The sequence below is a fragment of the Protopterus annectens genome, chromosome 2.part1, assembly GCF_019279795.1.
Source record: "Protopterus annectens isolate FY-2018-M chromosome 2.part1, PAN1.0, whole genome shotgun sequence".
NCBI lineage: Eukaryota > Metazoa > Chordata > Ceratodontiformes > Protopteridae > Protopterus > Protopterus annectens.
This window is the reverse complement of record NC_056729.1, coordinates 1,691,083,384-1,691,095,605: the sequence shown is the minus strand read 5'-3', so window position 1 is coordinate 1,691,095,605 and position 12,222 is coordinate 1,691,083,384.

Sequence of the window (12,222 nt, the reverse complement as noted above, 5' to 3'; positions counted from 1 at the left end):
TTCCAAATACATTGGTTTTTACATACCCACTACAGTATATTTATTTTGTAAACACATTTTCTGGGTTGTACCTATCACGAATAAATGTGTGAATTTAACAGATTAGACATGCTTATTTACAAATAGTCTTACAAAACAAGGCATGGTAAATAGTGCAATTCGCTTACAAATATAGTGACTTTATGATGTAGAAGTAAAAAAAAAATGAAATAAAAATAATAAATAACTTCACGACCAGAAATGTTTAAATATAATCTTGTGCTTTTCCTGAGAGGCATTTCTTTCCAGGAAGCTTGAACAGGTAAGTACCTCTGTATTTTATATCTATTTATTGCATATTTAATTCACTCTGTTTAAAATGGCCATCATTTGAATTATACTCTGCCTTCCATTCCATTCATTGTCCATTATCTCAAAAGATATAATATTTTATATTTGGAGAGCACATTAAGAAATCAAAATACAAAACTGTTCTGGTAAAATAAACAGAGATAAAATCAAGTTTACTAAATAATGTTGAATGAACACACATTTGGGCAGTACCTTCTGTGCACATTATTGATTTGGGTCAGAAGTTTGGCTCCTTTAGAATGCTTGACTGTATCTCGAAATTTATGCTGTCATTAAGCACTCAGATTTACTTCCACAATGACCCATAACTGGGTGTGGGTAATGAAGGATTATCTAATGTTGATGTTTTTTTTTCCACCCTCATGATTAAACAAAGCCAGCTAATGTTAAAAAACTACATTACCTACACACAGGAGTGGATATATAATGACAGTATGTAACATAAAATGCTTACTTTTTCTATGTAATGTCATTGTATAATTGCATTAGTGTTCCTTTGCAGTTCTTCTGTGTGTGTGTGTGGGGGGGGCGCAGTCTAAATGGTGTACTGCTCATGCATATGTATGCACTCCAACCCTACGTGACCATATTTTAATATTAATAAATCCAAGGTCATGTACACATTTAATTGACAGACTGTGCAATATATGTTTTAGTTTTTAAGATTTTCACGAATAGAATTTTCAAAAAAAGGCGTATTCTATAATGAAGACTGGCAAACCGTATAGAACTCATCTGAACTTATTTATGTATGGCTCCCCACTGTGATACTTGAAAAAGTGGTTCGGAGAGCTACTCAACACTAGTGCAACAACAGGTAGCCTACAGTTTGTTCACATCTTGCTATATTTTTCTCCTTGGTAATTTACTTTGGAATTTGCATTGATGCCTTTTTTTGTAATGAATATTCAAAACATAATGATTTCGCCACTGTCTAGCGCAATATAAAATGCATTGTCTATAAAAATACCCATACAGAATATCACCAGATTTGACAGAGAAATAATTCAAATAAAGTACTTAAAACTAACAGACACAATCTTAATCTTTACTTCAAGATACGCATTTATGTTCCATAATATTTTAACAGCAGATGGAGAAAATTAAGACCATCATGATGCTTCTCAAAACTTGCTATGTTTCTGAGTAAGATATTTAATTTACTTTCAACAAGATTTCTTTTTTATTCAAATATCAGAAGTGATATCACAAGCATAATATTCTTTTAACAGTCACATTGCCAATGGTCTCTGTCTTGACCACAATTACTACCATTTATTTTCAAGAAATGTTTCTTAATGTAAATTTTTTTCTTATTCTTATATAAGAGTGGAATATTTTAATACTGTTATGAACAATGTAAACAATACTTCTCTTCCTGATAGATATTAAGTAAAAGAAGAAAGATAATTATTATTTGTGTAAGAGTTTAAAATGGCCAAGGAAAAAGAAGCATCTGAATGCTCAAAACATCTGCCTAATCTGCTTGTTTTACTAATATATTTTTCACAGCACATTGTTTTTTTTAATAACTTCAAAATTGCTCTCTCAATTAATCATCTTAACATATTACATAGTTAAATGTTATTGAATAAAATCCTGTAAATGATTAGCATTCTGGGAACTGCACCTTTGAAAAGAGAAATATGTTGGTGAGTTATTCCTCTTAAACTATCAAAAAATATCTTCCAGCAAACAGATGATTATCTTAACAAAATATTAAGCACAGAGGTATATATTTCATTAAAGAATGGTTTAAAGTATTGTTAAGACAGATGCATTCTAGATCAAAGATTTGTTTATAATGTAACACAATTAATCTGACCAGTAATTATGTAAGGAAAAAATAATCAAAGTGTGTTAAGAAAATAACCAAAAAAGACAACCTCATAACAAAATAGTCACAAAATAATACAAGGAGAATCAGGTCAAAGTATATATTCAGACTGAAATAACATAAAATTGTCAGCATGACACATTAAAAAGGTACATTTAAACACAAATAAATATAATAAGAAAACAAAATCTACCATTAACTTCAGGGTTCTAACAAAAATGCTTGTATTTTTGACAAAAAATATATCCACCCATATTAAATCAGTGCCTGAGTTATTTACAACACAACTGAACAAAAAAAAAAAAAAAAAAAAAAAACATTTCAAAATGTTCAGGTCATAGTTAAACATTAGGCCAACAATTTACTCAAGAGGAATGAAATCATAATCATTAAAAAAAAAATCACTAAAAAAGTCTGTGGCCATACAGGAATGCAAACATAAGTAAGATATTTGGATTGTCATCTTGTGAAAAAGTAGCAGTTAAATAAAAATGAGTTATGGCTTCAAAGAGTGCTTTGTACCAAACTGATCTACAATTACACAATTAAGTAAAAAAAAAAAAAAAACAGAAGTTATCAGATCTGTTACTCAAGATTTATTTAAGCAGCATACCCCACTTTGTGTGGCTGATATTCAGCCATCCATCAAATAGTCAACATTTTGCTGTCTTTCTTACAACAACTTGATTAGGATTTTAGTAGTTTAGGGGGTGCAAATGCTGAACGAGATTGGAGCCAAATTACTGAAAGTTTTCAATATGGTTTTGTTTCTCCCTATCAGTACCTCTACCTCTGAAACTGAAAACATGGGCATCATTTCCTTTTAATATCTGGCAAAATAGCAAACTTTAATAAAATATTCTCTCCTGTGTGTGATGCATGCTAAAATTTCTTCTAATGTTCTGACTCTGTTTAAGGAGCACAAACGTTTACACTTTGTTAGCTAGATCTCATAAACATATGTAAAGAGGCTTTGGAAAACAGAAAATTCCCTGAAGATATAGGACTATGTTTTTTCTAAAAAGAACAGAAAATGAAAGTGTAGCTCATATAAGAGGCACCTATAAATCATACAAGAGCATATGGAACAAGTGGATTCTATATGTTTTGCAACAAGCAGCTGATACAGGTATTCAGTCTAAAGTAGCCAGTGACGTCCCCTTTTATACTTAATGGGTTAGATTCCAAAATACTTGCTCTCAGTGTAAGTAACTGATTACACTGAAGGCAGGTCTTTTGGAATCTGGCCCCGGTATAAGGCTGTTTATGATAGGCCTTATACAGAAGTAGTCATTTATGCTGAGAGCAAGTCTTTCAAATTCAGGACAGACTTAACACTGAGAGCAAGTCTTTTAGAATCTGTGCCAGTTTGTTCTCCAGGTAGTTTTAATTCTAAAGACCTGATTATGAATCTGAGTCATTAAGTTAAATGCTTCTTTGACATGTACTCCACATTTGTGATATTTAAGATACCTCTCCTGATGCATTTCCACTGTTATTGTACGACAGATACAGAGAATTATGATCAAGTCACTAATCATAGCCTGTTTGCTATGTGCTCAAGACGTGGATGCCAAGAAATTCACCTTGAGAATCTCAAGAACATATAATTTAGAGAAATGAGGGAAGACCCAATCATAATTCTTTGTAGTGCAGAGCTTTATCTGCTTCCTGTACAACCAGTTACACGAACAAAAGAAAAAAAAGAGCTCTGAGCGAGCGATATAGCACTTAGCGAGCGCTGTCAAAACGTCAGTGTAACACACAGGATCTTATGTTTGCAGTCACCTTGTCATGCTTCTAAACTGTTCAGATTTTTGCCTCATTTGTTTGGTCTGTTCTTCACAAAGCCAGTGTTTTTAGACAAATCACAGAGGATTGACATCACTGAATAATGGCATATATTTAAGTTTCAGAGTTCATATCCTTCAGACAAAATGCAGGAGAGCCCACATCCTGTTATTCTAGCTACTTTCTAAGTTTGCAAGAGGATGGGGACACATTTGTATGGACAGAAGGCAGAACTAAATCTCATATTCTGCTGCTGTCTTCACTGGTAAGTACTTGCAGACTTTAGTGCCTTGCTCGAGGCCCAGTGTTAACTTAAGCAGGGGTTGCTTAACATTTGTTAAGGCTCGGACTTGCTCCACTCTAGTGCTTAGCTGGTTTGTTTTTTTCTGAATATCAGACCACTGTACTCCATGCACTACAAAAAGGTAAACTGAATAAGTTAGAATTAAAAATACTCCTTAAAAAGAAACAATAATTTTGAAGTGAAATCACAGGCTTATTTTGTCATTATATCAGGTTATAACATTTGTACTAAATGAATTTCAATAAGTGGATCACATTATTCTAGAACTGATATATAAAGAATAAAATGAGCTTTCAAGACTTATATGTTAAAGACCATATAAAACTTATGGTATCTATGATTCATTCAATATAAACAAAACACTCAGTGGTCACGTTTTCAGCCTGACATCTTTATTATTATTATTTTATTTTATTTTGTGCTGTGAGAGTTTATCCTAAGCTCCAGTAGCTGTCTGTTAAAGTTTTCATATTCAGCCTGTGCCTAGATTACATGGATTCACTTCTGATGCGGATTTTTTTTGCCCCTCTTAAAAATATAGATGTATATAATATATTTTATATATAATCCCTTGTCCTCATCTTTCAGAGTTTGTGAAGGATAAGTTGGATAAACCATTTAACTGTAAATAAGTAAATAAAAATAAATACCAAATCCTCCCCCTGCCAAAAAAGTACTTCCATCAAATGGATGCATTTATTAATTTATTATAGGTAGTTGGACAATATACTGAAAAATCACATATGCAAAACTGAAATTTATTAAAGGTAATCATAACATGTGTAACCCGAGGTCAAGGGAAAGGGGGTGATCACCTTTATTCAAGGTATAGCAATTCAAGATTGATCATAAAATGTCTGAAAGTTAAGGAGAAAAGAGAATTCAGTACACCATTAAGAATCAAAGCAAACAGATTAATGCAGTCGCTCATAAATTAATATTTTAGCAAATGCCATTATTATATTTATATGACAATATTAAATTGTAGACAAAATAAATAAGAATATTTTAGGATCTGGTCAATTTTTAAGTTATACTTAACTCTAAATATATCCCAAAATAAGTACATTGAACACAAAGACCATATGTCATAGACAAGTCAAAAAACTTGATTAGAGATTATATGCAATATTTAAAAATCATTACTGCCTCTCAACTTTACATTACTATATAAATAGAACTTATTAGTTTAAATAAATTTCTGCATGTATAATTAGCCATTTCTAATGAAATAAAATAAAAGTATATTGTTATTAGAATTTACAAGTCTATTTATCAATCACCATATTAATTTACTCCTAAATTTATATGAAGAAAATTGATATTGTAACACTGAATAAAATAAAAAGGATACATCCCAAAACACACATTAAAAAAACTTGAATAAACTACACAGAATTAATGTTACATGAAGCTATACTTATGCAGGCATTAAAGCTTCCTAGGACCAGTACCACATTTTACACAAGTACCATACAAAACCAACATTCAGTCCACAAAATTCCAATTCTTTCCCACTACAGCTGCATATTGTCCAGTCAAAGGTAATCCAGGAGTCCAGTCCTCACCCTTCAAAACAGCACTCCCAGTTTAATTTCTCCAAATCTTTTAGGTTTCTAATACCATGACAGGAGTGGATCACATTCCTAAGTCAAAGTATGATTAAAGTTCATGAAATTAGTATTATTTCAGTCTTTGATGTTAGCCAAAAGTGGTCTTTGCAGCATCTGCAATGCACCCAGAAATGACTCTGTCTGCAATTCATACAGAGTTATGTGTATTGGTAGCATGTCTAAATAAGGCGCTGTAAATTCAGTTTTATGAGAGTCATTGCTCCTACTACTACTGGAACTGTCTGGAAATCCTTCCTCCATATTGCCCTCATTTCTGCCTGCAAATCCTGGTATTTTATGTCTCTGAATCTTTCTCTCTCTCTCTGTATGTAAAACACTGTAATCAAGGGGTGTATAGTTTCACTGATCAGTACTGCCTAGCCCTGTGCAGTCACCCGTGTGATACAAAATCACACAACTGAGAGATTTACTAGTCAGTACCCTAAGAATCTGCTATATGCAATGTAACCAATAACTGACAGTGTGCATAACTTCACACAAATTTTTCTCATTTCACTAAAAAGTTGCATTTGTACAGTGCAGAATGGCCCCATAACTGAACAACCTTCCCCCTTCCTAGCCTGTATCCTGCAATGATTCAGTAAAGCATGGTTTAGTGTTTAATGTTTAATGCAGTGGTCAATCAGTGTGCAGCCACAAGGGTAACATTTAGTACTGTTAGCTGGATATCACCAATAATGTCCAACAAATCATTTGACCCAGCCCTCATTGATACTGTCTGCATTTGTTCTTGTGCAAACTTTGGGGTGAGTTGTATTGAGATAGTAGGTTTGAAAGGACAAATATGCCTTCTGTGGGATATTGTGGACTATGGCTTCATTCATGAAAAAAAAAATAATTGTAGGTGGCAAATAACTCTAATAGCCGAATTTTTAGCACCTGGTGTCAGTTCTTGACCTCATATATAGTTCTCTTAAAGCACAGCATACTATAGCATGAATATTACATAATGTATTAACACTCTGAAGAAGGGCTGGGTCTCCTAGATTTTTTTTTATTTAACGACACAGGTACCGATTTAACGGGAATGCAGCAAATACCAAATAGCGGTAGTCTGTTTGCGGCAAGTAAAATTCAGACGTTACAATCTTACAATCTGAAACATTATTTTATAATCATATATAAAAAGTAAGAATAATATGATAAATCACACACTGCGCACATAATGTAGAGAATTTTTTGCCTGAATAAACTTAGTAAAAGATAACCTAACTGCCCACGTTATGAATAATAAAATATTGTAATCATCCCACATAGAACAAACATGTAAGATGATGATCTAAGATGAAAAAACAATAAGGTGTAGACTTACCAAAGTTGGATATGTCTCTGTAGACATCAGATGAAAAAAATGTATCTGATAAAAGTATTAACCTGTTATAATATAACCTAGACATGATAATATTAATTATGTTGGACAATGCGGGAAAGATTAAATTATCACAGCTTGTCTGTATCTATTTCAAACTATTGTTTGAAATTTACAAATTGACAAATCCTTCTGGAATATGGACACCTGGTGCATATATCAAAACTACAGAAATTAATTTTATAAGTTTATCATGTGTCGTAGTATTGACTCCCTATTTAAATGTTGGCACTCAAAATGACGAATGCCAACAAGCCAAAAAAAACGAACAAAAACATAGAAGAGTGAATCTTGAAAACTGCTCTTCTCTTTTAAACTTCTTTTGCAGGGAGGGCAAGATCCCCTGCTCCCCCATGCCTCAAACTGATATATCCCAACTCTGAGATTGCCATACCTAGGAGAAAAAGGAATATTCCAAGAAATGGCATCTTGGACTTAGTATATATAAGCCTGTTCTTTCGGCCATTCAGTCTCCATATGTCATGACTCAATGTAGTGGGTCACAACATTTAAAAGGATTCATATTAAAACATTGAACACTGAAAACAGCGAACAGTGTTTCATTGACACATGTTCAGCGAAAGCTGAAAATGTCTAAACTACGTTCTCTCATAAAAACATCCAAGGCAAACTTTGAGAGAAAAATCGCTAAGGACACTAAAGATAACCACAAAGCCTTCTTCAGCTATGTTAGAAACCTGGGCGGAAACCCTCAGATATGCTCAGAGTTGGTTCACAACAACAAAAAATACACTGAACCCACAGATATTGCTAACATTCTGGCTGACAGGTTCAGTGCAAATTTCTCCCCTCCTTCACCCCCAAAAGAAGAAATACTTATCCCAGCTGAATGTAATCTCCCTGTCATCTCAGATGTCCAAGTGAGAACCGCCCTAAACAAAGCAAAAAGCACAGCATCAATGGGACCTGGCGGTATCCCGGGGTGCGTGTTACGTGAACTCAAGAGGAGCTAAACCCGCACATAAAAATGCTATTTAACCTTAGCCTTACGTTGGGATATGTACCTGAACACTGGCGTACAGCAAGAGTGGTCCCACTTCACAAAGGGTGTGCCTCTACAGACCCTGGAAACTACCGCCCCATAAGCTTAACTAGCCTGGTCTGCAAAGCTATGGAAAGAATCATTATGGAACTCATAAACAGAGACATAGGGGACCTACAGACACTTGACCCCACCCAGTTTGGCTTTGTAAAGGGCAGATCCTGCCTTTTAAACCTGGTTGACTTTTTCGAAACAGTCACTAGAGCCATTGATGAGGGCAAAGCAGTCCATACAGCATACCTGGACTTGGCTAAGGCCTTCGACACAATATCCCACTCAGGCATCATAGATAAGCTAAACAGCTTAAAAGTAAATCCTTATGTCATTAGATGGGTTGCAAACTGGCTAAAGGACAGAACCCATAAAGTTAAAATCGCTGGAGCAATGTCAGACTCAAAGCCTGTCACAAGTGGTGTCCCGCAGGGATCTGTCCTGGGACCCCTCTTGTTCGGCATTTATTTCTCAGATGTTAAAGCAAACATGGGAAGGCTGTGGCTGACAAAGTTCACAGATGACTGCAAACTAGGCGCCATAGTCGATACACCAGCAGACACACACATCCTACAAAAAGGCCTCACTGAAACGGACAACTGGTGCCGTAGTCACGGCCTTAAACTAAATGCCAAAAAATGTATAGTCATCCCTTTTGGAAAAAACAAAGTACCCACAAATTATCACATAGACAGCAACCCACTGAGTACGGAAAAAGTAATCAGAGACCTAGGGACCCAAGTAGACAGCGACCTCTCATTTGACACCCACGTTGCCAAAGTTGTTAGAAAAACATTCTACCTTGCACACCTCATCATGAAAGGATTCACATCCAGATCCAAGGATGTCATTGTACCCCTATATTCCTCCCTCATCAGACCCATGATTGAGTACAATGCCCCATTTGGTATGTACCTCACCCGGCATTTGCAACAGCTGGAGAGACCACAAAAGTACCTCACCAAAAGGATCAAGAGTCTCCAACATATGTCTTATTCTGCCAGACTAAAGAAACTTCAGCTCTATTCAGTAGCATACCGCCTGCTCAGAGGTGATCTCTGCCTGACGTACAAGGCCATGTCCAATCAGGATCTGATGGACATGCTCCACCTCAAAAAATCCAAATCCATCAGGACCACGAGAGCTAAAGACTTAAACCTCGGCACAAGTATGAATAGGACATGCTGGAGGGATAGATTCATAACCCAGAGGCTTCCCATGCTTTGGAACAGGATCCCAGTTCGTATTAGGCAGAGCCCCTCACTGATTCTCTTCAAGAGAAATCTTAATGAGTGGATGGGAGATCGTAAGTTTACCCCAGGGGTCATATCTATGTCACTGCTAGACAGGGGCACAGTAAACTAATTCTATTATATAAGGGGACCTTCATTGTATCACTACTAGACAGAGGCACAGTAGTCTAGATTTATTCTGTACATTTTTGTACCATTTCATGGGGTGGCAAAAGCTGCATCACTATGGCTAGGCTTACAAATGCCCCAGGGCAGATAGCCTAGTACTATACTATGAAACTATGAATAGCGATCTCTTTCCTAGGGAAAGAAATCGCTGTTCCAACCCCCCCCCAAAAAAAAACATTAAACACTTCCAAACACACACACACACATACCCTAACCCTAATTATACCCCCCCAAAAACCAGTAGACAACTAAATACACATATGCATGTAACCCAACCATACATCTAACGAAAAACAAAAACAGTAAACATTTTAAAACATATGCACTTACCTTAACCCGCACCCTAACCCTAAGGTCAGTAACTCTCGCACATTTACATAAACAGTTCCAAACACATACACACTTACCTTAACCCTAATCCTACCCCCCCAAAACAAAAGTAAACAGCTGAAAACACATACACATGTAACTCAACCATACATCTAACGCAAAATAAAAAACAGTAAACACCTTCATACATATGCACTTACCTTAACCCGCACCCTATCCCTAAGGTCAGTAACTGTTGCACAATCACACTCGGGAGCTATACTGGACAAGGGACCACAGGCAAAGCAACGAAGTGGTCAAGCGACTTCTTTCCCAGGGAAAGAATTTGCTGAACAGCCACTTTGCTGTTTTTCCTGTTTGCCCTACATGTGTCGATGAAAATGCATTCGACAAAATGCGTTTTCGTCGTTCTAATAGGAACCAAATTTAAAATGGTTAACTTCAGTACCATCAGAAATCAGGGATACTGTACTCTGATAAATATGGCAGACTGTAAATACTTGAGCACCTGAGCCTGGGCTTTCATATACCCCTTGAAATAACCTAGGGTATCAAAACTTGTCAGGTATATTTGGCAAGCATGACTAGCCTTAATAATGCCCCTGGGTTTGTTACCCTCGTATGCACTTATGAACATATGTCATTTTTAACATCTCTAGGTTAAACATTTCAAGATAAGAATTCAGGCATTTACAGAAGAGCATTTTCTCTCTTGCAAAAACAGTCTACTCAGTTACCTAGGGAAAACTTTTCAATGTTTATTGGTAAAACGTTTTGGCTGTAATAGGCTTCATTATAAAAACAAAAGCATTAAGAAATCCATTCACAGAACAACCCATTTGCAATAAGACCAAGTCCAGGATTTATAGAAAAGTGCTACACAGGTGCAGAAAACTCAGGAGGTCACTGTGTGAAGAGCCATAGAACGTGTTAGGCATCACATAAGGTGGCAGCTTGGGCACAGGGCTACATAATTAAAAGGAGACACAGTGAAAACTGGATAAACAGCACTAAACTGTTCTATAGCTAAAGCAGAGTTACATTAGCATGGCAATCACGACTAAGGGAGACTAGTGTGGCTGAGTCACTGTGTGCTCATGCATGCTACATAGTGCAGCCCAGTGGCTGTAAGATAGACCAATATGGGTATGGACAGCAAAGTGCCAACCCTGTTCTTCATGAAAATGGGGAGGAAATGGGATAGATAGGAAAGTAGGAAATGGGGAGCAGGTAGCAGAGGTAAATACATGATAGTAGCCATTAAGTCTGACAGGTCATAGAAGAGGAAGGACTTTTTTTATATGGTAACAGCTTATTTTGTAAGATTTAGTAGGTAGAGAAGTTCATAAAGGATGAATACGACTAGGACAGAGTACCAAGAGGCAGCATGGGCAGCAGATAAGGACAGAACACGGACTTATTAAACAGAGCAACAGAGATGTTATACTCATAGACAATGGGAAGGACAGTGGATGGGCACAGGCATCCAGAGGGTAGACAAGTGTGGTCATGAACAGGGATGAGGAAAGACACATAAGGCAGGGAAAACACTAGGATGAGGATATGGTGGTATCCTGGATTGGTCAGATGTCAGACTGGCCCAGAGACAGACAAATCCAGGTATCACTCACCTGGGTGGCCAATGTTATTGGCCAGTTGCTTCCCTGGGTGGCCCTGTTGGTGGGGCTTGCCAATTGTGTGACTCTACCAGCCATACCAAAAGGTGCTCAGCATTGCCAAGATGGGCATCCAGTTGGTAGAGCACCTCAGCAATCACCAGTCCCAGCAACTGATGTCAGAAAACAAGGGGAAGACATGATATGAAAAGGGGTCTTGTTAATGATAGGTTTGATGTTGATGAATTCCAGATTGTTAACTTGTATAACTTTTTTTTAGAAATATTTAGACACTGCCAACTTTAGTGCCTTCATCTAAAGTAGTGCCTATGTCTATCTCCTATGTCTATCGCCTATGTCTGTCGCATACGTCTATTAGTGTAACCAGTGATTCCTTTCGGTGTACAGGGTTTGTGATTAGTCCCATCAGTCCACAATGACAATGCGCAGCTGAGAACTAGAATTTCTTCTAGATCTCTATCAGATTCACTTTTTAATTTTGATAGTTTTTTTCT